General features: G+C 40.2%; 1 protein-coding gene across 10 annotated transcripts in view; it reads left to right on the forward strand.

The window, feature by feature from the left end:
- myocd (myocardin) overlaps window positions 1–25,028 on the forward strand; it is a 100,928-nt gene that overhangs the window by 16,853 nt on the left and 59,047 nt on the right. For 9 of the 10 annotated variants that reach the window (XM_018687940.2, XM_051066231.1, XM_051066230.1 and 6 more), the window contains one exon: window positions 7,651–7,706. The exons of the other annotated variant lie outside the window; for it this stretch is intronic. The gene's annotated coding sequence lies outside the window, so the exon portion shown is untranslated. The remainder of the gene's footprint in view (window positions 1–7,650; window positions 7,707–25,028) is intronic. 10 annotated transcript variants of the gene reach the window in all.

A 25,028-nucleotide genomic window follows, 5' to 3' on the forward strand; every position in this document is an offset into this window, starting at 1 on the left:
ATGATATCAAACTAGAGATAATCCACACAGACCAGTGTCTGAACTGAGCTCAGCCTCAACGACCATACAGGTATGTCTTAAGTGATGTCGAAAGCTTTTTATTTTTTAGCTATTTTACCTGTTTCTGTTTCTAATCATTGCTGTGTCGGAGCATGCAATTAAAGCTTTTTATATCCTAATTATTCCGAGGATGAGCAGTAGCATTCCGGTGCCTAATATGGGCAACGACCTTCAATTGAAGAGGTCAGATTTTGATGTACCGAATAAAAAATTTGGAATGAAGCATCAAAAAGCCCTGGAGATAAAGCAACAGACAAATCTGGCAGGTTAAGCAACACCTTTGCAAACTTTAATGAGTTTATTCTGCTGCTGTGCGCAAAATGGTTTTAAGATGTCATTATGAATTCTTGCGGCGGAATCTGTCTAATACTTTGGTGGGTTTGTGACATGGCTTAAAGGGATTGAGTTCATGAGACGTAATCCATGTTCCGACCGAGATGCTTTCTAGTCTTTTAACCTTTCATTGAGTGCTCAACGTTTCCTGACCCTCGCATTCATACCTGTGCAAAGTATTTGCTCCTGCATTCTCTTTGACTTCAAAGGCTCAGATGTGGAAAAATGTTGCTTAAAATATGCACAGTGGCTGACAGGATCCTGTTTAGTTTTGGAAATTGATTGGGTGAGCATGCAGAGTTTATACGAGGAGATCAATACAGTCAGCAACATTCACTCTCTAATCAGTCAGGTTAACAAAAAACAGACACTATTTGTCTAAAGACTTCATAAGTTTGTGAATAAATCTAAGTGTATTTTTGTTATCAAGATCCAGCGCCTGATCATCACAAGCCATAAATATAAACCTGACACTCTGAAATGTAGTCCCTGCAGCTGGCTCGCTGGGACTTGAAAATGGTTTTTGTTGATGGATCAGTCAACACTTCATGTGGTTAGTATTGCTCAGACAATTATTCCAACTATTTGGAATATTTCACTGATGCAACTACAAATGAAACCCAGCGATGTGAAGATATATCTCTGAAATGGAAAGCAGTTTTCTTCCTCCTGACTTGAAGTTTTAGTCTGTAAGACTTACATTGTACAGATTGCCTTTTTGATTCTCGTAATAGCTGGTATTTCTTTTAGAAATAGCATTTTTTTTAGAAATAGCTTTCTCTATCTATATAGTAATCAACTATCTATATGATAGTTCCATTCTTGTTGGTGGAATCACCTTTCCCACATTGATTGCAAACTTTTCTGACAGAAAAAGAACCACCACAGTGAGCTGTTAGATGATGATCTTACAGAGTTACACTCATTCTCTGAACAGAAAAAAACGCATGCAGCAAGATGCTGTTAAGCTGTGAAATGTTCACACTGCTTTCATAGGTAAATCTGCTGAGATGGATTTTTCTCTTTTATCCTTTGCAGCAATGTTGAGTTAAACAGACAGTGAGGCTGCTTTAACAGTGCTTTAAAAGCATATTTGGCATAATGATTAAATGGTGATGACTTTGTTTTTTTCTTAACATAAGAGGAGATCAATGTGATGATATTTTCTTTCCACTCTAATGCACTTGTACTTATAATTGTTAGTGTTTAAAATTTGCCGTCATAGGAATGTGCCTAACCATCTGGCCACAGTTAAATTGACTTCATTGATGCCTATCACATATGTTGCAAATACATACTGTATACAATGTTTACAATAGGATACAGTGTTTATAGAGTAAATTTTAAGTGGCCTGTGAGTTAACCTGAGTCAGGACACTGATCTCGCTGAGCAGATTTAGAGTTTCAATGAAAAGATGTGATGGAGTGACGAGCTATTATTTTCTATAACTCGTGTTATTTTGTTTCTGACTTGGCAGAACATCGCTCACTCTGCCTGATTAAACCTTGGGTGTTGTAATGCAACCTTTCCTGAAGAATGTAATGATCTCACACATCAGGCAGATGTTTTCAATCAATATTTGTTGATGTGAAAGCCCATTAGTTTGCTAATTACATTTGCATAAACATTTCACCATTTCATATTTACTATGTTAAATTGGTTTTCATGCAGAGTTTACATACAGTGGCTTTCAAGTGCTTACACATGTTTGGTGTAAATACAGTTTGGCCTAAGTAACAATGTATACACACACATATATATGCAGCCAATCACACACTATATATGTGTGTGATTTCATGGCCACACACACATACACAAACAAAACATCAGCAGCATCCCGCCCTAAACAGCTTGCATTCCCCACCAATGACTTGTTCAGAGTAAACAAACATTTATCTGCCTCTCTGGCAAACCAACAGTGCAGTGGTGGTGTTTGTTTGGTGGACACCCCGGCCTGATGTAAACAGGCTATTGAACTTTGTTTAGTGAAAGGTATGATTTGGACATGTTACGAGGATTCTTCTCCTTGTATCCTTGTGTAGCCACAGTTTAGAACATCTAAATTACAGTGGTTTGGCTGCTTGTCACAGGAAGATTCAGATAATTAACTAATTTTCGAGCTGGCAGAAGAGGACTTGATGCAGTGAATGCACCCTCTGGCGGACATACCGGAGGTCCCTCAGGTTTTGATTCACATTGTCCATCAGCAGTTGTGTATTTAGGTGTATTGGTGTACTTTCATCTTAACAAAGAAGCTGTATATGCAGATTTTATGCTAGTTGCGGTGAATGTAGCCTCGACCCTTTTTCACATGAGTTCCAAGTCCCAAATTTGTGTTTGTACCTAATGTTCATGGGAAGGAAAGTCCATCCTTTTCATTCTTCTACAGGTTGTCTGTAAACCGGTTACTCATTATGTTCAATATTTGAAAACACGAGTGACAGTACTTGCTTGTAGTGTACAGAACCTGCTGACATGCTCAGTGTTAACAAGCTGAGCGGCAAATAATGTCTATCATGAAAACCATCTCAGTCAGGTAATGAATGTCTGAATAAAACTTCATGGGATTACACCCAGTAGATGCAAAAATATTTCAGTCTGAGTAGCTAAAAATGAATAAAAAAATAAAAAAATAAATAAAAGTGAGTTTATTTATGTAGCTCATAACCACAAGTTTGTGTCGGGGGCTCTCGAATCCTCACAGCACACTGCACCTCTATTTTGAGGCTTTTGATTTGGATAAGGAAAAAAAAACTATTTTTCTAATTTGTTGCTAAAATGAGACGCAGAGGCCCAGGCTGCTTTATATTCCACCGTCATCTGCTGAGGTCTTTTTCACAGAAACACTTTAACATGTCTTGGCAGGAAAAGTCCAGGTGCAGTTTATAACATTAATTAATGATTGCTGCATTCCACTCAGGTGTGTCAGTTCCAGGGCCCTGATTTTGCACATGCTGTTTCCCTGACATGTCTCCCTGGGACACATAAATGGAACAGAGCCATTGTTAATGTTATTAGTTACACCTGTGCTTTTCCTGCTATGACAAGTCAAAATGTCTGGTTCATATTTTGCAGTCTCTCTGAAAGGCTAATGCATACAGTCCATACAGAATGTGTACCTGCTATTAAAAAAGAACACATTTAAAAAAATACAGTACAGCTCCAGTGAATCCTAAGCAATTAGTATTTTATCCTTTTTAAAAACGATTACCCCCCCCTTCAGTTCAGTACAGTCACTTATGCTCCATAACTGCTATGCTGTATAACTCTGTGTAATGTGAAGGTGATTCACCCACAGCTCACAGTTTTTATCTGCTTGTAGCTTATTTTGGTCCTTTGGGTCATATATAGACTGTATGAGTGTCTCATATAAAAAAACATTCACAAAGTAAACAGTATAAAAGTGACCCATGAACTGGCTGAATGTCAGCATGTGTTTGCTGCCAAGCCCTGAGCAGAGAACTGAAGTGGTCCTAGTGGCTAGTTAGCTGTCAAACTTAGCAGACCTAGCAGGCTAAAGACCTTTTTCTCAGAGGTTGGTGGCCCAAACCAGATGTAAACACCTTCAGTGGGATAATACACTGCTATGCATTTGCTGAATGTGTAAGTACTGTAGGCAGTTGTTTGCTAAGAGATGTATACTAACCCTTTAACCATAATGCTGAGCAGCCATTGATTAAATGTGGCTCGTTCTCAATATATGAAACATTTTCTGCCATCAGCTATAGTCAGTGTACATTAGGGAATGTTGTCTAGACAACAGGCCTCCGTCCGGCCTCCCATACCACAAACACAACTTTAGTTGTCTGGTTGTTATATATTTAGACAATATTTGTGCTCAGCCAGTTCTCCAGTTGACCCCTGTGATGACGGGACACGTGGCTCCCAGTAGATTTGTGATACAAGTAGTCTTTCTACTATTGTTATTACAGTGCTGTACACACTGAAGTGTGGTATTAGTCTCCTAGGAGTCTGGTTTCCCTTGTGTTCACTTTTACATGTATGAGCCTTCACTGTTAATCATCTCACACATACCTTTAGAAAGTTTGCAAGATGTCATGCTCTCTTCTTGTAACTGGTTTGGATTATTGGGGTCTTAATATGACAACAGTTCAGGGAAAGACAGCGGTGGAGTGCTCTGAAATGTCTGTTTCAAGTATATAAAGTGGATTTCATCAATTCCAGGTTCTGGCAAAGTTGTAAATCTAGAAAAGGCTGAATACCTTTCTGCACTGTTTCATCACATGTAAGAAAGTCTGAATTACTGTCCCTGCAGCCATGATAAATGATCGATTCTTTTGTTTGCCGTATCGCATACATCCCCCTTTGTCTTTCACCCTGTGAGTCCTCTCACCCTTGGCAGAGGCCTTGGAAGCTGCACTAGCCCTCCGTGTGCTCACCGCTCGGATTAATGGCTGTTTTGGCAACATATGAGCTCATGGGTAATTGGCTGAGGTGATATTTCCTGTTGAATGCTACCTGGTTCTTTTGTGGTCGCCTTTATGGTTGGTCGCTTCCCCTGCCACTAAGACTGGTAATTGAGCGGCACTTTTGTGACACTGGCTGTGAACCATGATGAGGAAATTATATGTTTCCTCAAAGTGTCATTGGAGAGAATGACAAGAGTATAGTTTTTATACAGAGGACCTTGTTGTACCTATTTTAATGTCTGCTCCTATAATCATTTCCCCTTGATGACTAAGAGAATTATTTGACTTAAATTTAACGTATTTTAACCTTAATTACCTTTCTTGTAACTTTTGTTATTCAGTTTAAAGAACATTACTTGGTCCAGTTACTATACTGATATATGATATATGCAGTGTACAGTGGTATAATTCAGCCATGTCCTGGTGACACCCCCACTTTCTCCCTTTCTTACTCCTCCACCTCACTGCCTCCCAGGTGCCCAAGACCCTGCATTTGAATGAACATTTACAGACTGAGTCACTCCCCATATGTCCACAAGTCATCTTCTTTTCTGCCTTTGCTGGTGCATTGCTGGGTGGAGTAGTGAGATAGTGTGAAGCCATTGGCAGGAATGTGGATGTTAGTCCTTGTGGTGTGCACAAGATAAACAAAACAGCGGCCCACACGTAGAAAAACAGCTTCAGCTACTAGCAGTCGTTGAGTCACTTATTGAGTATTAGTGCTGTACACTTATTGGTCAAATTTTCCACGCTGAGTTCACCAAAGTTGAACTCTTTGTGTAATTGTGTGAGTGTGTGCATCGTAATCACTTACGTCTTTGCAAAATATCCATGAAAGAATTTAGAGATTATACATTTACAAGGTCGACAGACAGAGTGAATGAAAGAGGACTAATAAAATTACTGCATCCATGAAACGCACATCAGCATATGCAGATGAGAAACTCACCGAACCCTACCAGGAATCCCCTGGGCAAAAGTACCAGAATGAGATTGCTCTGGTGTAAGGAGAGATTTGTGATGTTTGGGTACATGATGTGCCTGTAATAACAATCTGAGAGGGAAGAGGTCTTGGGTTCTCCTGGTCTGAATCCCCTCAGTCCAGCTCTGCCTTAAGCAGCCTGCATACATAGATCAAAATAACAAGGCTGAAAAAGACCAAAGTAAAACTGTCAAGAATGGGCACTGGTCTGGATGAATGGACATGGACGAGGCTGTGAATTCTTCCACAGGGTAATGGCCTTGTTGTTTGTATCCTGGAACAGATTGTACACTAAATCCATCACTCATGGAGAAAAGGATGTGTCTGATTTCAAAAAGACACAAATCTGTCCTTTTCAAATAGATTCAGTGTCACTATTCTTTATCTGGAGCATTGATAACAAAGGAGAAGAATAATTTCCTCCTGGCCCTGAAGGTAACACAAGATGCTCTCTGTACTTACTGTTATACGTGGAGTATAAAGAGATAATGAAAATTAGAGGTTATTGCTGTTGTTGTTGGCACTTTCTCCTAACAAAATACTTGATGCTGTCATTAGAGTAGCTGAGAGAAAAAGCATGACTTCATGTCAGCGTCATTTCCTTGGAAAGGTTTTGTAGTCCTCTTATCACATGGGAAAGAATTATGTTTACAGGATCTATTAAACCATGCAGACTAGAGTTGTTTCTTCAGTGATTCTGCAAGTTAATGAGGTACTATACTACATATCATGAAATATAGGATATTGTTGTACAATTCAGTCAGGGTGATTTAAAGTGAAACCAGCATACAGCTGATGAAAAACACTATGTCTTAATGCATGTCAGTCTCTGGGCTTATTGAAAGATTTATATCTGCTGACCTCTAGTTCATTCTTCCAAGATACATAAAAGAATAAGCAGGCTGAGAGTCTGTGAGTGTCTGTGTTTTTGTGTTTGCTTGTGCAAGATAGTGAAATCAGATGGCTGCAAAGCCCTCAAGCAATTAAGTTCACACCTATGCAAACAAGCTGGACTGTAGCGAGCAGTACCCTCCTTTGTTTCCTCTCTTTAATTGTCTGATAGCTCACTCTGCACCAGCTTCAAAAGTTGGATCCACATGGTTGCACAATAAGCCGAGGCTTTCGGCTCTAAGGTGCAGAAATCAAGTCGTCTTCAATTAACTGGAATGTGGCCATTTCCCTGTCGTACCCTCTCCCAGATCCCACTGGGATTGACAGAGCTGTTGGCACTCTGTGAGATCCACATTAACTGTGTGAACATTCTTGTCGTGCTATTGTGGTGTATTTATTGGCTGCTTGATTACATGCATCTTGGCAGTTTGTTGCCTTGCTGGAGGAAAAAAAAGGGAGAAAAACACATCTAAGCATCATGATCCAGAAGAACAGTCGGAGCTTTCAGGGGTTGTGCTTCTTCGCCTTGATGCCCTGTCAATCAAAGGAAAAAATGAAACAGATGGAGGCTGTTTTAAGATCCCACTCCACCACTTCTGATGGTGGCTGTTATAGGGCAATCACCAAGATATGACACAGTATAAAATACACAGTTTATTTTGTTAATTCAGCTGATGGCCACACACCTGTGGAATCATTTCTCAGTTCATACAGTTCCACCTTTATGAAGTTGAAATGTACGTGTTTCTGTTGACATTGTCAGAAATGTGTAGATTCATTTATATGTTTATAAATGAGGTGTATTACTATATTATATTGAGAGGTGTCTAATTTCTCCTGGCAGGATTGATTGCATTAGACCACACAGGTGTACCTATACATCAGTACTATTTAGGTCACTGAGTGTATAGTTATAATGTTTAGCATTATCATCACTGTCTTTCTCCTAACAGGTGGAGGACACTACGCTGTGGCTTCAAACAGACATGCTGTGACAGCCAGTGAGCAGGTAGGATTTCTGTCAGCCTCGTGTGTGTCAGAGCTTTTTGTCTTAGATGAGAAGTATTGGGAAGGTGAGATGCACACAGCCGGTCTTCAGCAGTGTTATTCTAATGTGTGTGTATGGTTATGGGTTAAACAACAGATTTATTTCAATCATATCACAGTTAAATTACGACAGAATCAGTTAATTCTTGGCAAAGTCAAAAACTCGTGTGACTTGTAAGGCTAGACTGATTTATAGCATCAAATAGTGGAGATTCCTCATTCATTTTAATGAAACTGCAGCATCAGAGCAGTGGGATGCCAAAGCAAATAACTTGGGTCAATTTTACTCGGAGCACAATGCGTCATCCTGTAACACATCACCAACTGAGTATGAACAAGCACAGGAGATTAACATGAAAACCATATTTCTCCTACTTCTTGATTGGTGAGATGGATAATAATAATAATAATAATAATAATAATAATAATAATAATATCACAGAAATGGCTTTAGAGAGTGGTCTAACACTAATACTGTGCAGTGTTTTAGCAACTTAGTAGTCTTAAAATGAATGTATAGCCTAACTGGACTTCCTGGATCATATGTTCTCATCTCATCTCTACCTGCAGAAACACACCCTCCTCAATGCAACCCCTTTTTAATGCAGTGCTTACTGCGGTCTGAACATCTGCTAATTCTTTGATTCCTTGAAAACATCATTTTTATACCCGATTGCAGGTGAAGACTTGCCTCATTTATGACATCAGCACCCCCTTGCATTACTCACTCGGTCACATAGCATTCTCTCTAAACAGGGGAGTGCTGAGATCACAGATTGGGCTAGGTGAAGACAGACATTCTTTAACTTTGAGTATGTCTACTTTGAATGAATTAGAATCAAATCAAACCTAATCCCTAGACCAGTTACTAGCCCAGTGCATTACCCCACTGCTGTGAATGAAATTTATTTGCAAGAGATGTTGTTAAGTATCCTGGCAAAACCCTCCAATAACTTTATGCTTTGCTCATTATGGTTTGCTGGGGGTAAGAAGTCATTAGCCTGAGACAGATGTGATTCCAGTTAGGCTCTAGATGATAATTGTCCTCTTCATTCGGACATGAACGTGAAGTTTTAAAATTGTTGTGAAAACACTGCCAGTGTTTTTCATTTATCACCAAAATCAGTGCCTGAATAAATGTGCCATGAGGTGCAGAATAATGTTTGATTTTATATGCACAACACCTAGTTTTAGTGCCTGTTTGGAAGATCAAGTCATCAACTTAATATTTACTGAATCCTCCAGTGTGCAGCACATGGAGCTGAATCGAAACAGATATTAAATCCTTAAAGACTTAAAGCCTTTCATGGCCAGATGTCAAATGTGTCTCCTAAAGTGTATGAATGAAAAAAATGGTTAAAATATGTTATTATACAAAGGGTTACGTTCACAGTCATTCAGCTATAAATCTTTCACAATTTGATATAAGTTTAATAACATCTGATGTTTAAACACAGTTTAAACACACATGATGTACTTTAACAATATGATAAATAGATGAAAATTGTGCCTTACACTTCCTCTTTGCTTCATGGTCATCTAAACTTGCTTAACGAGGGAGTGTGGCTCTACTACAGTCCACTTTAGATGTGGCTGAACGCTGTGATTGGTTTATAGACATCCAGTCAAATACATTTGTGCATTGGGACATTTCTGTAATGTTCATAGTTTATTATATATTCTGATTTATACTTACATCTTCCACTGAGACCATAACCCTCAACGGAAACTTCATTACCCCTAGATTATCTTGTTATGCCATACTGACTACCATTTGGCCCCATGTGAAATCCAGTACGAATCATACAGAAGAAAGCCCTGACAGTCATATAATGTCTCAGAACGGTGATTTTATGGCTTGTCTGCAGGGATTTAAACAAAAAGTGACTATGTACATTTCTCTACCCAGTAAAAGTTGCTACTTATCAGTATGCAGGAGCTGTTGTGTTTCGATTGACTTTCAGTAGCAATTTTGCAGGCCTACTGTGTGCGTTACCTGCTCGATGGCGTGCCTTTTGTCTGTATGAGAAAGAGTTCACGGTTGTGACATTTATTGCAGCCTGTCACAGGGAAGCTCTTGGGGCCTTTTTACTGTCATGCCTAAGCAGCATGGAGCTGGTTTGGTGTGTCAGGAGACCTTCAACATCAAACTAGTGTCAGTCAAACATCCCTCTGGTTTCTGTACATGGATTTTATGTTCTTGTTTTTTTTTTTTTCCATTTTCCTGGAAAGATGCCTCCAGATAAGCAGTATGTACGAGAGCCATTCCCACTGACCACCCAATCTTCCCTCATCTCATGGCACCTTGATGTTGTCAGTGTAGAGGTACTTCAGATGTCACGGCAGCATTGTTTCACGACCTCCGAGCAGTTAATACGTTTTACTGACAGCAGATTATTCTGTTTACATCTTCCTCTGGGTCAAAGGTGAAAACAGAGGTCAAACAGAGGTCACGCTGCTGTTCCCAGAGCAATATACCAAGTCATACAGCTACATTATAAGAGATTCTTTTGAATAACAAATTCTGTTATGTCAAACGGCCGGTTCACGTCATGAGATCACAGCATCTCTGAATCTTAGAAGGGATTAACATCTGAAGATATCTCTGCTTTCTTTAATTCCTCTGCTCGGGGTGAATTGCTTGACCCATGATGGAGGGGAGGACTTGCTGTCAGTGATGCCCATGTGAATAGCATTTTATGTCAGCATGGAATGGGTTGAAGGGATCAGAGAATTGAGTGAGAGGTAGGTAGAGGGTTTTAGGGTATTTAGGAATCTTAACCAATTTCTTTTGGTTAAAATTTCCCTATATAGTCCCATATATGGAAGCTTTAGCTGCTTCTTTTCACTTAGAGGTGAAATTATGCCCATACATTAGAAACATTCTTTTGCCATATTTCATTCAATAAAACTCAAAAGGAAAGCTCTCCTTATTTATAGCTTTATCATGGGAACATTAGCACAGCCTTTACAGTTTATGTAGGGATGATGACCAGGTACAAACTATATGTTGTGTTTCCCTTGAGCTGTATAGAGATTTTGGAGGAGTGTAATATACAAGCTTATAAATAGAATAATGCAAGTGGTTTCTCTATATTCTGTCTATAAAATTGGGGCTAATACGAGACCCATTCTAAAATATAGCTCTCAACATTCTTGTTTGGAGAAAATGTTTAATAAATGACAGAAATGCTCAGATGGAAGTATGTTTTTACGTTGTGTGAGAATAAGTAAAACAGAACAATCCTCAGAACCAGTCAGGATCTTGGGTGAATCATAGGTTCAAGCCTGACTTTGTGACCCATGAATTATGTAAAAAAAAAAAAGAAAAAAAGACAAGATACAAGACGTTCCTAGTCATGAAGGAGCAGAGTAATGAAGTTCAGGTGGTAGGATAAAGCCCTGCTTCTTGTACTGCCTGTAGGCCGCGGGGGAAAACAGAGATGGGAGGCGAGTGTAGAACAGAGTGTTTCAGTTTGATGTCCGTAAATTCCCTGTTGAAAGAAAAAGTCATGCAGAAGTTCAGCTTAGTCAGAGCAAAGCTGTGTGCAGAGATAAGATGCTGTACTGGCAGGTGATCCTCAAGCAGCTCTGGTTTCCACTTAGCATGCAATCAAAGAGTCGATGTTGCTTTTCATCCTGGATATTGGCGGCAGAGGGAGTCAGTAAGAATACATTTGATTCCAGGCATAACTTTATTTACATATGAGCTTCTGTTGTCATTGTTCACTGTGGTGGCCTGGGTCTGTTCTGTGTGGACTTCTCCAAGGTACTCCAGGTACAGTGACTGTGCAGCAGTAGCAGTGTATAAATGATCAATATTACTTGTATTGATGTAGTTTTCTGACAGATGACTGTCTGACTGTTCTTGGGAAAGCCACTTGGCCACAATGTATTCTCATTGCTCTAAACTGTGTTCACCACTGATGTTACTCACTTTTGATTATTTAACTAGCTGTATTATGTACTGATGTGCTCACTTACATTGTGTTTGATAGTCCTGTGTTGCTTTGTTTCAGACTCCACACTCCACAGCCGTTAAAATGAATAGCTGAAAATGGGTATTAACTATCTGTGACTGTGGTTTTGTTCAGTCCACTTTCTGAGCACTGACTATCAAGTGTTAACCACTGCCTCTCTACACTCATAAATTCTTGTGTTACTCTGCGTCTCGTGGCTGATTGGGATGATTCTCTCACTCTGGACAGACGGCGCTAGTTGTCTGCATTTTAAGGCCTCAGGTGCAGTTATCTATGGCCACCCAAGTTTTAGTGAAAATTGCTTTCACTTGGCCCAATTCAGAACATTGTAACACCATAAACTTCAAATAAACTTTGTCGGCCTGAAGAGCACAACAAAAAACAAGCTGTGCGTCACACTGAACGGCCAACCTCATGAAGGTTTCTCCATGTTATCTGCCTGCCAAAGCTTTCTCACTTGTATTATCTAGGAATACACTCTGGGAATCACTCCAGCTTGTGTTTCTGATTACTTAAAGCCAAGATAGCTAAGAGCAGTACAGGATCTGAGGCAATGTCACGTGACCTCTCAGATCAGTTTAATGCCCCATCTCTAACCTCTGCACCCTAAAGTTCCCTGAAACTGCACAGACAAGATTAAAGGGTGTTCCCTTTGTCAACGACCTTCTGTTTCTGTTTTGTTACTATTTTGAGGATAATCTCTGTCCATATTTCAACTTCCCCCTTTACTGTGACAAGCTCTAAAGTCCAGATAATGCAGCTGAGAGGAGGGCCGTGCCATAAAATGGACTATTTGGCACAAAATCTGTCAATTCCTTTGAGAGTTTTATTCTTCTTGTGCGTCTCGAGAATGATCTTAGAGCATCAGCGGGTGAAACGCTGCCCACCCACAGAGGCCCTTCTTGTGGGGAGAGGCCAGCAGTGTTGTCTCCTCTCTGGATCTCTGAGCTGTCCCCATGTAAACAGCCTCCCTGCAGTGGGAGGAGGCAGACGCAGCAAACTGTATTACTCCGGCTGACAAAGCCATTCACTTCTGAAGAATGCAAATTTAGATTGTGAACGCTCCCTTTGCTTTATCACACTGGACAAACAGTGTTGAGTTATTGGGAGGATTATGAATAACTTTTTTCTACAGTGGAAAAAGGGAATTGTGGCCAAGACGGAGTCATCAGAGGTCCCTAAAATAGAGTGCAGTCTGAGAATGAAGCAGAGAAAGGTGAACAGTGCTGGTTGGTGTGCTTCAGTTAAGCCGATTCCACTTCAGCGCCCCCAAAAAACCTGATTCATTTCAGTGGAATCCTCACTTTTCTTTGGTGGATATAGCCTGTTGGGGTTTTCAGAGATGCTTCAGCTTTGTAAGTTGTGAAGCATTATTGTTTTCTTTTAATAAATGGTCTTTTGTGTGGTGTTTAATGTAAATGTTTTTGTTGAAGTGTGCTGCGTGTGTGTGTTTACTTTGGCAGTAATGGCTAGCATGCCCCTTTTTGTTTACAGGTCTTATTGGCTCTTCACTCTCACACTTTCAATGCGATTTGCTTATTCCTCTTCTCACTCATCGCGTCTAAGACAAGTCAACAAGGCATCTCTGCAAGCACGAGCATGTGGTGAACCTGTGTGCAAGCCTTGGCACACATGCAGACACACGGACAAATATACACACACAGACATGGCCTCTGTTCTCTCAGTATTTATTCTTTATGTAAGATAAATGAGCATTTGCATTAGTGATGTAAACAGAAATACAGAGGGATGGCTGTTTCATTTATTCTGCTCAAATCTTCACAGGCAGTTTAGCATGGTTCCCATGACAGGGTCGCACCAGTGTGGTGGGCGGCCACTGCCAGCCCCTTTATTTTATTTTAGACCAGAGGCTCATGGGAAAGCTATTTCAAGACCTTTTCCTGTTGGCCTCAGAAAACAGTGCCAGTGGTTTGTTAACAGGTGCAGTGTGACCAGAAGGATTGTAAAAATAGCTTTGTTTTTACTCAACAGCTTAATATATGCTTTTGTTTGGTTGGTTTTCATTTGTGCATGTAGGAGAGAGGTTGGGGGTCAAATGGTTTTCTCTGTAGATGCATTAATCACATGAAGCTTTAACGATATGTTTGGGGACTTGTTGCAGCAGCAGAACATTTTACATCTTCCCTGCCTATTACATACAGCTGTACTAAGCTCCCTTTATACAAGGTTTTAAAGTTGTAAATGAAAGCAACAAACACACACACACACACAACAAAAACAAATAAACCATAAGTTCATCAGTCTGACCACTTCAGTGGATCATGTGACTGCTTACCTTCTGGGTAAGAGCTGAGAAAACTGATTTATTAACAGCTATTTAACATTTACAGCTGTAAACTGGATTGATTAATACAAAAAATCCTTATTACAAAGTTAACTTTTAATAACTGCATGGCTCTGACCATGCTGGTCTATTGAAAAAGGGAAAATCCATTCACGCATTTACTTTTAAATTAATAACATTTATAGCGAAGTAGATAAATACCTGGCAACCCAGAAGTTGTTTACTGATTTATTAACAAAATGAAAAATGATCCACAGTTTTGTCCACACTGACTGCTTTGAAGTGTTTTGAAAAAGTGATCTCAGTATAAAGAAATATGAATTATCAATTAATAAACACTGTAATTGCTGTATTTATGAAAGACAAAGAGAAAAACAAAGTTCAGCAGACAAGTGCACCTAACTGCATATACAGAGGCAGTAGGTCCCACCTTTCTTTGCTGACACATTAAAATAATGTAATGCTTATTTCAGAGATCTAAAAAGACTGAAGAAGACAAAGAATTAAAATGAGACAGTAGTCAGTAGAACAAAAAAGAACAAAAACTACCCAAATACATTTATCTTGAGACCCTCAGGATCTGTGGTTAGAGGAAGCAGCAGAGCAGATCTCCTGTGTTGTATTGTCCTGACTTTCAGCAACCCTTCATATTGCAAACTGATGCTTCAGATTGTGGGCTGGGTGCAGAGCTCCTCCAAGGCCCTTTCAAAGATCACCATCCCAGTCCATTCATAAGTTGGAAGCTCTACCTCAGGGAAACCTCCAGTAAAGAGAACATCTGGCTGTCAAATGAGTCACCTCCTCTTAGGAAGACAGTTCATTCTGGAAACTAACTACAAGGCTTTGAGTTGGCTGGAGAGGATGAAAGACACAAACAGCAGAATAACCTGTTGGTACCTGGTCAAGTTTGAAGTTCATCATATCCCCAGCAAACACAGCTCCACCGCTGACTTCCTCTCCTGCTGTCCCAGTGAGTGTCCAGAGGAGAGGGGAGTGTGTGGCAGCTGCATCGGCTGCTGTCTACCTGGCGCTTCACTGTCTTACCTTTGTTTTTGATCTTACTGAGCTCCTCTGGCAAAAGGCCTGAAGCCTGGGAAAGATGGCTCTTTAAGTAGAAGTACTTATAAGGCCACTAGTACCCATACGTACATAGATCCATGTATTACATACTGTACATATACTGCAAATGTACCACTGCACATACACATGCACTGTACTTAGTGTATAATCACACAGTCCATCTCACAGCCACATACAGCAGACCATAACATAACGACTTGTGCATGTTGCTGTGAGTGCTGAACAGACACACACACACTCCTCGACCATGTGTATACAGTCACCTGCTACATCCTAATGCAGAGAAATGTTAAAGACAATAAAATAAAAACGTGCAGTGTGTTTAATGAAAACAAACAAACCAATAAATGAGGCACTTGCATTGTGCACTGACATAAATAGAGAGTGCAGTGGAGGAGTGTATATGTGTGTGAGAGGGTGGGCCTGCCAGTGAGAGATTGAAAGGACAGAGAGTCATGTCTTTGGGAGCAGGACGACCCATGTGACTCGGCCTGCCCCTCTTTGTGTTTCCCACACAGTCTGACATGACCGGAGCTATATCCACACCATCACATTCGCAAGGGCCTCTGTCTGCAAACTTCCCCCTACTTATGATTCATAGCTCAGTGAAGGGCACAATGTTTGCTTATGGTACTGCCAGCTGCACATGGCATCACCAAGCAGCGATTTTTTTTATACAAGGCTTCTCAAAATACATCAGGCACTCCCTCCTCTTACCCAAACTCACGTAGCATCGAAGAGATGGTGATATTTGTTTTAACATTCTCAGGATGATGGAGACTTTTCATTTTTCATTAGATCTTGTATATTTTAGGGTCATGAACACGCTCTCCATCATTTTGCTCATCGTACGTGTTCACGCTTATTGCGCTTATGATTATGTTGTCTGCAGCCTGTGGCTCTGTACACGAGGCACTGTGGGAATTATCAGATAACATGGTCTCACATTTTGAAAAATTACCTATTACCTTATACTTGGCATGCATGTTCACTTTGTATACAGTGCAGCCCTTTCTACACAGAAATAGCTAATGCAATTATGCATTAAATCAAGCCTGTTTGGTTTTTGTTATCAGATAGAACTGAATTTCACCATACAGCATACCCAGTGAGCGTTCACTGTTCATACACAGTATTAGCATATTTCCTTGTTCAATAATAATAATAATAATAAAAAACAACGTCTGACTTGCTAATGGTTCATTTTTCCCACCACTTTCCAACAGTCATTCACAGTTGTTAAAAGTGGCACCAGTGCTAAAATACTGACTGACTAAATACAGTAGAAACAAAGGCAAGTTGTGCAGTGTAATCTTGTGGCTAAGTCATATAGTAGGGCCAAAATGCGTGTGCACATTTGTACATGTGCAAACCTGATTTCTACTCCCACATTAAGCATTAATTGAACATAAATACACAAAAGTCCTCTAACTTCTTGGTAGGGCTGTGCTAGATTTCCAGAGAAGCCCTTTTAAAACAGCTGGTGGAAACACACTGAATGTGCTCTGTGAAAATTTAGCTTAAAATTTTCCATCAGTTGCACAGAAACCCAAAGAGCCACTGTGTTTACATTTATTTGTACTGTTGGCCAGTATGTGCTACTGTGACCTTATGTAACTATGTGAGCAATTTCTCTGATGTTAAAACTTTGCCTTTAATTGACGTCTGTTTGAGACAAAGTCATTCTCCCTGAGCAGGAGCTGCATGGCGTGGGGTGTATGTCATTGCCGTAGTGATGCCAAGCCGACATGGCACTTTGGCAGCATCTCCTCCCTCTGGTCCTCTGCTCCCTCAGGACCTCTCGAGAACATGGACCCAGCTTGTTTCCCATCTGCTGGGCTACAAACAGAACCAAACAAACTATGCGGCATAGTGCAGCCAAAAGGCCCATCACCGAACGTCACTCCTACACCGACCGCTGCTACTACAGCTGTGTGTCCATCAGGCAGGCCTGCAGTCACTGTCCCAGAATTTACAGGGGCTTTCCCCGTGGTCTGGACAGCTATTTCCATCCACTGTCCTCAACCCCCCCACACCAGCAGCCCCTGGGAACCCCTCGTTTTGGCATCAACCCAGAAGCATTTTGTTTAGCTTTTTTAAAAATCATTACTGGCCATCGTGTAATCTTAAACCAGATAATTGCATGAGCCAGGGACTTCTAGAGCCAAGTAAACAGACAGCGTGAAAGTTCACGTGGAGCCACTCGACATCATATTGGATTTAGAGGACTGATCTTCACAGAAGTGATTTGTGGGTCCCCAGCCTCTTGGCCTTCATGACACAATCACCGTCTGATGAGTTAGAAAGCATGGGCTTTCCCATACATTCATCTGGCTGTGTTAGCTGCAGATCTGATAAGGGAATAGAAATGTCCCTTATCAACCATGTGTCTCAGTACTTTTTCCTCCTTTTCAGATTTGTGTGAACTGGCTCAGTGAAGACTGTAATCTATGATATATGTAGTCTCTCTTGTAATTATATTAGAAGAATAATAGAATGGAGTCTTGACTGGAACAAGTGTCAAGAGTTGTCTGTCTGTTGCTGTTTTCGCTCTTGGCTTCAGCTAAATGTTGCTGTCAAAAGGCACCAGAACCTCCGATTATGACATATATCAAAATTAAAATCACTCAAGGGAGCATTATTGCCATTCAACAATTTCTAGCACAAATCATAGTATTATGTTATTATGCTTTGCAAATCAGTGAATCAGTGCCTGACCACAGGCCAGACCACAACTGCTGCTTCCAGCCGACCCCTTTGAGACTCACACATACACTCCCCCACACACAGAAGACAAGAAAAGCTGTTGACTCAGTGTCACAACAGCGGGAGTGTGCGAAAGAAGCAGAAAGTGAGAATTAAGGCCAAGGCAATGACCAAGAGACAGAGCCAGGGGGTCAGATGGAGACAGAAGAAGACATAAACTCCAGCAGCAGAGAAGTTCAGGAGGGTAGCCAGCAGAGCTCAGTGGAGGTATTTTGAGTATAGGAACACAGAGTGATTCCCCCTCTGTCTCTCGGGGATATGGGATACTGTGTTCCCAGACCAGGATACGGCAGGAAACCTCCTCTGCATTTCTTGGCTGATCAGTTCATCTGGCATTGGCCCACCTCAGCCCACCACCCCACCTCTGCAGACACTAGACCCTGAGACCACAGCATGCCTAGTCTTTGTCGTGGGGAGTGGGGGGGTGACCTTGACTCATGTTTTTACTCCAGAAACAAAATGGTGATTAGGCTGAAATGAGGGGGAGAAAAAGTGAAACTGATTATCTTTGAGTGTTGCATTTGGAATTTGAGTGTTTTGAGATATAGAAGCATCTGGGAAACTCTTCCACACACTGTATGTACTTGCCCTTAACCGGCCTCTCTCTAATATAACCCTTCTGTATACAGTATGTATTAAATGCTTTGCTACCTCTTGTCTTTGGAAATAACACTACTCTACATTCCGCTATGTTACACTGCTTCTACTACTGTAGGTGATTTAGACATTTGGCCAGGTAGGCTAGCATTGTTAAGCTTAGAGCAGACAAGTTCATGTGTGAAAGATGCCTCAAACCATGGTCTGGACCTAAGGACCAAAATTTGGTCTGACCAAAAGAGGTGGTCTTGGTCCAGATGAAACTGAACTGTGGTTTGGTTCATTTGCAGTGAGAAAACACTTCTTGGATGATTCTGACTTTCAGACTCTTTAAAAGAAGTTGAGATAAACCAAGACTAACCGGATCAAATGTGTACAGTGTAATAAAACGCAAACCTTGGTTCAGACCTTGGTTCAAGCTTTCAGGTGTGAAAACACCCTTTTTCTCTACTTTGACTTTACAAAGTGTGGCCCATATGTTTCTTATCAGATTTAGTTTTGACAGTATCAACACACCTACCTTTGCTTTGACTCAGTCGGAGCCAATGTGAAGACACCTCAGTGACTAACAGATGCCAAGTGGGGTCTTCTTTGTGAAAATCAGCTGCCCATGTTGGCTGTTCATATTTATTCAAAATATTCTCTTTGTTCCATTGTCACTGATAGTTTGGGATCTTAGGAATGTATAGTGACCAAAATAAGAGGGGTGAGAAGAGTCCTTACTCATTTATATGCTAATCACACCTGTTTATTGCTGTAATGTGCAGCATATAAGTGTTTCTCATTGCCTATAAAAAAAAAGTAGTGTTTTCTGATTTGATGTCTCTATTGGCAGGACAACATTGTTTGTTAGGCCCTACCAAAACTACTGTGACTGTTGCCTGATCGGCCACCACCATGTTAAGTGTAGGGTTCGGGAAAGATTGTGGTTTGGGTTAAAAACAACAATTTCATTAAAGTTATGGAACTTCCATCGCCATTGGTTGTACTTGGTTAAGGTTGGGGAGACAGTGTTGTCTGTCGGTAGGAGACAGGAAACAAACAGCGGTCTCCCCTGTCAAAGCACAGTGTTTTGTTGACACATCCACTCACCCTGACCTCCTCTTTACAAAGTTTTGAGGGTATAGAACAACATCATATTACCTCTGTCTTTGCTTCTGGCAGATGAGTCATAATTTACAAATCCACTGGAAGTTCTAATTGTGTCTAATTTGTACTTAGATTTAAACACTCATGCTCTTTTTCTTTTTTTTGATCTTTCTACAGTGAAAGGTCAGGGAGAGTAGAATATGCAACAGAGCAAGGGGGTGGTGATGAGGAAGACACAAAGGGTGGGAGCTTGTAAAGTTCGAGGCAGGCCATCGTAAGGCGAAAGCCACGAGGAAAATACAAGATGTACGGGGCATATAGGGGGCCAACACAAGTCCAGGAGTAACAGGGAGAACCTGGAGAAGAGGTCCAGCTGAAAGAGGCTGAGAATCCTTAAGGGCAAACGAGGGATTAAAGTGGACAGCTCGGGACGGGGCTGCGGAGCGTGTGCGCCATAATTGAATTTCACGCTCGCTGCCTTCTTCTGAAGTCGTGTAGCAAAGCGATCATTTGAAAAGAAAGCTATTAGTCAAGCCCTCTGCTAAGCTGAGAGCTGTGCCATAGGAAATCTGGGATTACCCAGGCAGCAGGCTTCGGTGTACTCCGTCAAAACACAAGTGTCACGATGGGCTGCAGGAATGGAGGGACAGCGGCAGTGTGTTATGGGCTGTAACGCAGTGATAAACACACATCACTTACACTGTGTATGTTTGAGCTCCTGTTTTCTCAGCGTCCGTCCCTCTTCTTGCTTCGGTCAGAGCTCAGACTTTTGAAAGAGTGCTTTCCTCCACCTTCTGTATTTACATACAGAACCAGAGAGCCTACATGCTTTTCTCCTACAGTCAGTACCAACAATGTCACCTTCATTTCTAATTAATTACTTTCAAATGTACAACTCAAGAACATGGCATTACCACAGGGTATCTGCAGGGCCTGTAATTATATATTATAAAGCCTTAAAATCATTTTACAAAATGTTTAAATATTTTCCTTTGGTTGTCTTGGGCAGTAGTGTTGGTTGTAAAATGTTATGTCTGGTTGCTCACAAGTCTTTTTATTGCGTATGTTTTAGTGGCTCACCCAGTGTTATGAGACTGCTTCATGAAGAGAATTATTTCCTTTCTGTGGTGTTTTCTGAGCAGTATCTGGATAGCTGTATATCTGGAGGTAAAATATTATCCATACCACCATATCACTATAAACGAATGATGCAGCAGATCTGGTAAAGTTTAGAAAAATGACTTTTTTGTCTTGTGTGTAGAACCTTATCATTGGTCCTGCGCAAACAGTGTCGAGGCTCAATAATCGTTAACATTTTCCAGTCATTGTGTTTGTATCAAATGATCATTTTGTTTATCTGGGTTTGTTTTTGCAGTTATTTTCTAAACCAATATTTTTATTGTTTTATAAAAATGTTGATTGACAAGTATGGGAACAGAAACCAGAGTTAAGTAATTACTCAGTTGTTTACACATGCTGAGAATCCTCCATCAGGCAACATGTTTAATTTTCTTTCTGCTGATCTGTGAAGTGATTAGGAGCTACAGTACAGTATGCTTTAACTAAATACTGACTGACATGTGAATTGAATCAAGCCTCGCTGTTCTGATTACACATTTATTTTGGTGTATAAAAAAAGAGCTCTCATGAAGTGCAGTGACGTTGTGTATTTGCAGAATCAGAGAAAATAAACATGGTAACAGCACATTAATCAAAGGCAGAACTGTTGCTTTTGACTTCCATTGTCCCAGAACCTACAGCAGCACAGATTACATTGTTACATGGCAGCTGAGGACATAGTTATATTTGATTATAATAGTTAGCATTTTTTTGATCAACTCTGAACCTTCAGTGCAACAGGGAAATACAATTATTCTGTATGTTTAAATTTCATATATTTTGAATAGAAATAGAAATTTTGCTTAATTTTTTTACTTAATCTAAATTAGGGTGGACCTATCGTTTTATACTGTCACAACTTTTCTTAAATTACTAAATTACTACCAAAAATTATACACAGTGGAGGGGGTGGTGGTGTGTTAACAGTTTCTAGGAGACATGGTTACCACTTCATTTTATTCTGTTTCTTTTTCCGACATTACACAATTAAAAAACACAGTCACATCTCTGTGACTTTGTAATGAATCACAGCTGAAGATAACATTATGATAAACTAGCTTTGTTTGTTAGCACATTTTTTTTAATCTACATTTTGGTAGTGAATATTTCGAAGTCCTTGTAACATCTAAAACATCTAGTCCTGATTTATACTGCACAATATAAAGTGGCAGTTTTACAGTGCACAGCAAGAACAGGTCTCCTCACCCCCTTCTGTTGAGCTGGCTGTGACATTCAGATGTTAGTATCTACAAGTCTGACTGTAGCTCAGAAACTGTTTTCATCAAGCCCAATGTATTTAGAAACTGAACTTTCAAAAATGTAGGACTGAAACTGGTTTACACTAAAGTCAACAAACGGTTCGTCTGCATTTGGATGACGATCTGAACAAATGCTGCCGAGATGCAGGCCAGGCCAGTCAGAGAACACATTCAGCACTTTACACAGGATGGATCAGCACAACACACATCCAAACTGTTCTTTCTTTTGATCAGAGAAGATAGCTCTCTCATGAAATATAAGGTGACAAAAGGCGTTTTGTCTGTATTGACACCACAGAGATGGATACACACATCTTCAGACACCTCACAGACAAAAATATCTCCTTTGATTGGAATGTGTTTCAGACTGATTTGGTTGTCCCTGTGTTTAAAATTTTCCGATTACATGTGAACACATCAAGACCAATAATGTTTTTCCTCTCTTCCTGGCCTGTGTCGGAGGAATCTCAACTCTAGACTGTTATACACAACATTCCTCCACATAAAACTATGTGCACGTTGCTCTTTATAATTCTGGCTGCAGACTGGGAAGGCAGAGCCAGATACTAGACCATTACATAAACTAATGTAGTTGTTGAAATGCTCTGTCCCAAACAGGGACTTTTATTTTTCACTTGGAAATATTTTAGCGGCATTAAATATGAAACTCAGAAATCCAAACACACATTTTTATGTCTCCATGCCGGCGACAGTCATGGCCAGAGGCGTTATATTTTGAGGTTGTTCATCTATCCGTCTGTCCAGTTCTTCCAAACACGAAATCTCGGGAGTGCATTGAGGGAATTAATTCAAATTCGGCACAAATACTCACATGGAGTCAAGGAGGAACTGATGAGATTTTGGTGGTCAAAGGTCAATAGGTCAAAAATTTCCATGATAATTATGACAAAATTGAACACAATTGTCTAGAACGAGAAAATGATGAAGTGATGACGTTTTATATCCAAAAGGTCAAAGGTCAACTTCATGCCATTCAACACCATAACTCACAAACAGAAGGTGAGATTATGGCCGTATTTCCTGCTACTTCTCTGGTTGGTGGAGGCATAGAAACACGAGGCGGTAGTTCTAGTTTTGTTCATTTGTGTTTCGTTAAAAGCGAAGTACAGCAGTGTTTCTCTGTGATCTGAATTTACTGCCAGTGGACTTTGAATGAATATTGAGAAGATCAAATAATAACTCTAGGGACAGTTTCAAGTGAACATGTTAAGGACTCAGACATTCTTGACAGGGTTCTTACAGCTGAGTAAAAACCTGCAGGTCAGACTCGTTTGCTAATTAGCAGCCAATTAGAAAGCTGAGGTTTCAGCGTGACACCCCAGTGTTTGTTTCCTGCTGGGGAGTGTGCAGCACCGATATGACCCTGCACCAGTATCCATGGTTATGCTGCGGATCGCTGCTCACTGGCCCTGTAAACACAGAGGGCCTTCACATGACACACACACACACACACACACACACTGGGCTTAATATGCCCAGTGGCTTCAAATAGGATAAATCCAACAGGAAAGCTTAGATTTAACTTATTCCAGTAAGACTGGAGTTATATGATTTTTCCAGGCAATATTAATTTGTCTGTTTTCTTGTGTTTTTCTTGTGTCATATTTGTAAGTATCTCTGATTATAACATAATCAGATTATAATATAATCACTGAAATAACAACCTTTAGTTTTTCAACTTCTGAACTTCAACAGAAACCAGTACCGTACACCAGCATTAAAGAACATGTCAGCGATAAATAATATCTAAAAACAGACTCTCAGTATACTCCTCCAATTTCAACTGATGAAACTACTCATGGCAAACTGAGCATAGTTTTACTTCACATTAAGATCATTAATGACATTCATCAGCAGCAACTGTTCAGTGAGTGCCCACAGAGAATAAACAGTGCTCTACCTAATGCACCAAACCTAGTATAATTTCTTAGCCAGTAGTTTTATGGTGTGGTACAGCAGTACATGCAAATGTGGTGGTAACACGACTGGGAGTCCCCCTACTAGACTTATAACCTGCTGATATCAGTAGGTAATCACAGTTTAACAGAACATTACTGAGTTATCTGAGGACAAACACTTGTGTTTAGTAATTTGTGTGGAGTTTTTTTAACCAATGCCATTTGTTTTTGCATTGAAAATAATTATTGACATATATCTACATATCAGAATATATCTGGTTGTGTTTGGGGACTTTACAATGAGCTCAACATACTGTGAATTTATCCACATTATAACTTAATTACCACTCAATTCAGCTTTACATACCACATAGCAACATATTGACATATGTCTGTTGGAGGTGTAATGAATAGTGGCTTTACTGTATTTTGTGGTTTGTGCATCAGTCAGGTCTGAAGACTACAGGTTTGAAAAGGAAGAAAATGAGGAAGGTATTGAGTTACACAGACCTCTGTAGCCTGCTTCTTATCTTTGGCTACATCAGCTGTTATTAGCAAAACACACCTGAATCTCTGATTGAACAGTCGGCAATCGAGTTGCATTCCAGATAATGTAGGCGCCAGATTTTGACAAAGAAAAAATATGTGTGAGATTAAAAAACTGAATATTTCTGGTTCTGCAGCTCAGTTTTGATCCTTCTTCTGTCCACGTGGAATTTAGCAGTGTCACTTCTTTGTTAGTGGTCTCCCTAAAGAGAAAAAGCTTCTTCGTCATGAAGTCCAGTTCACATTTTATTGCTTGTTCCATGATGATTTAAGAGCTGCACGTCTTAGTAAAATGATTCCTTCTGGTTAGATTACATTAGTGTAAAAAACGTTAGTTGTGCTTCAGGAAGGTAACACTGTGATTTGTGGAGCTTGGAAGAGGAGACAAGGTTCTTTGTTTGCAATGAAATATTATATGGAAGAAATTGTGTCTTGTCTTTTTGGCATTTTATAAATCCATGAGGGCTGAGCATGTCAAAAATAACAAATCAACCAACTAACTAACTAAATGAGATAAATAATGGAAAAGAAGCTTTCAGGTAGTACTTTCAGTGTATGTTTATGCAAATCTCAATCCAAATAAAAAATCTTGAACTGATTTTCAAAGTAATGTTGTAATCTCTG

This window comes from Lates calcarifer, linkage group LG23 (genome assembly GCF_001640805.2).
Source record: "Lates calcarifer isolate ASB-BC8 linkage group LG23, TLL_Latcal_v3, whole genome shotgun sequence".
Lineage (NCBI taxonomy): Eukaryota > Metazoa > Chordata > Actinopteri > Centropomidae > Lates > Lates calcarifer.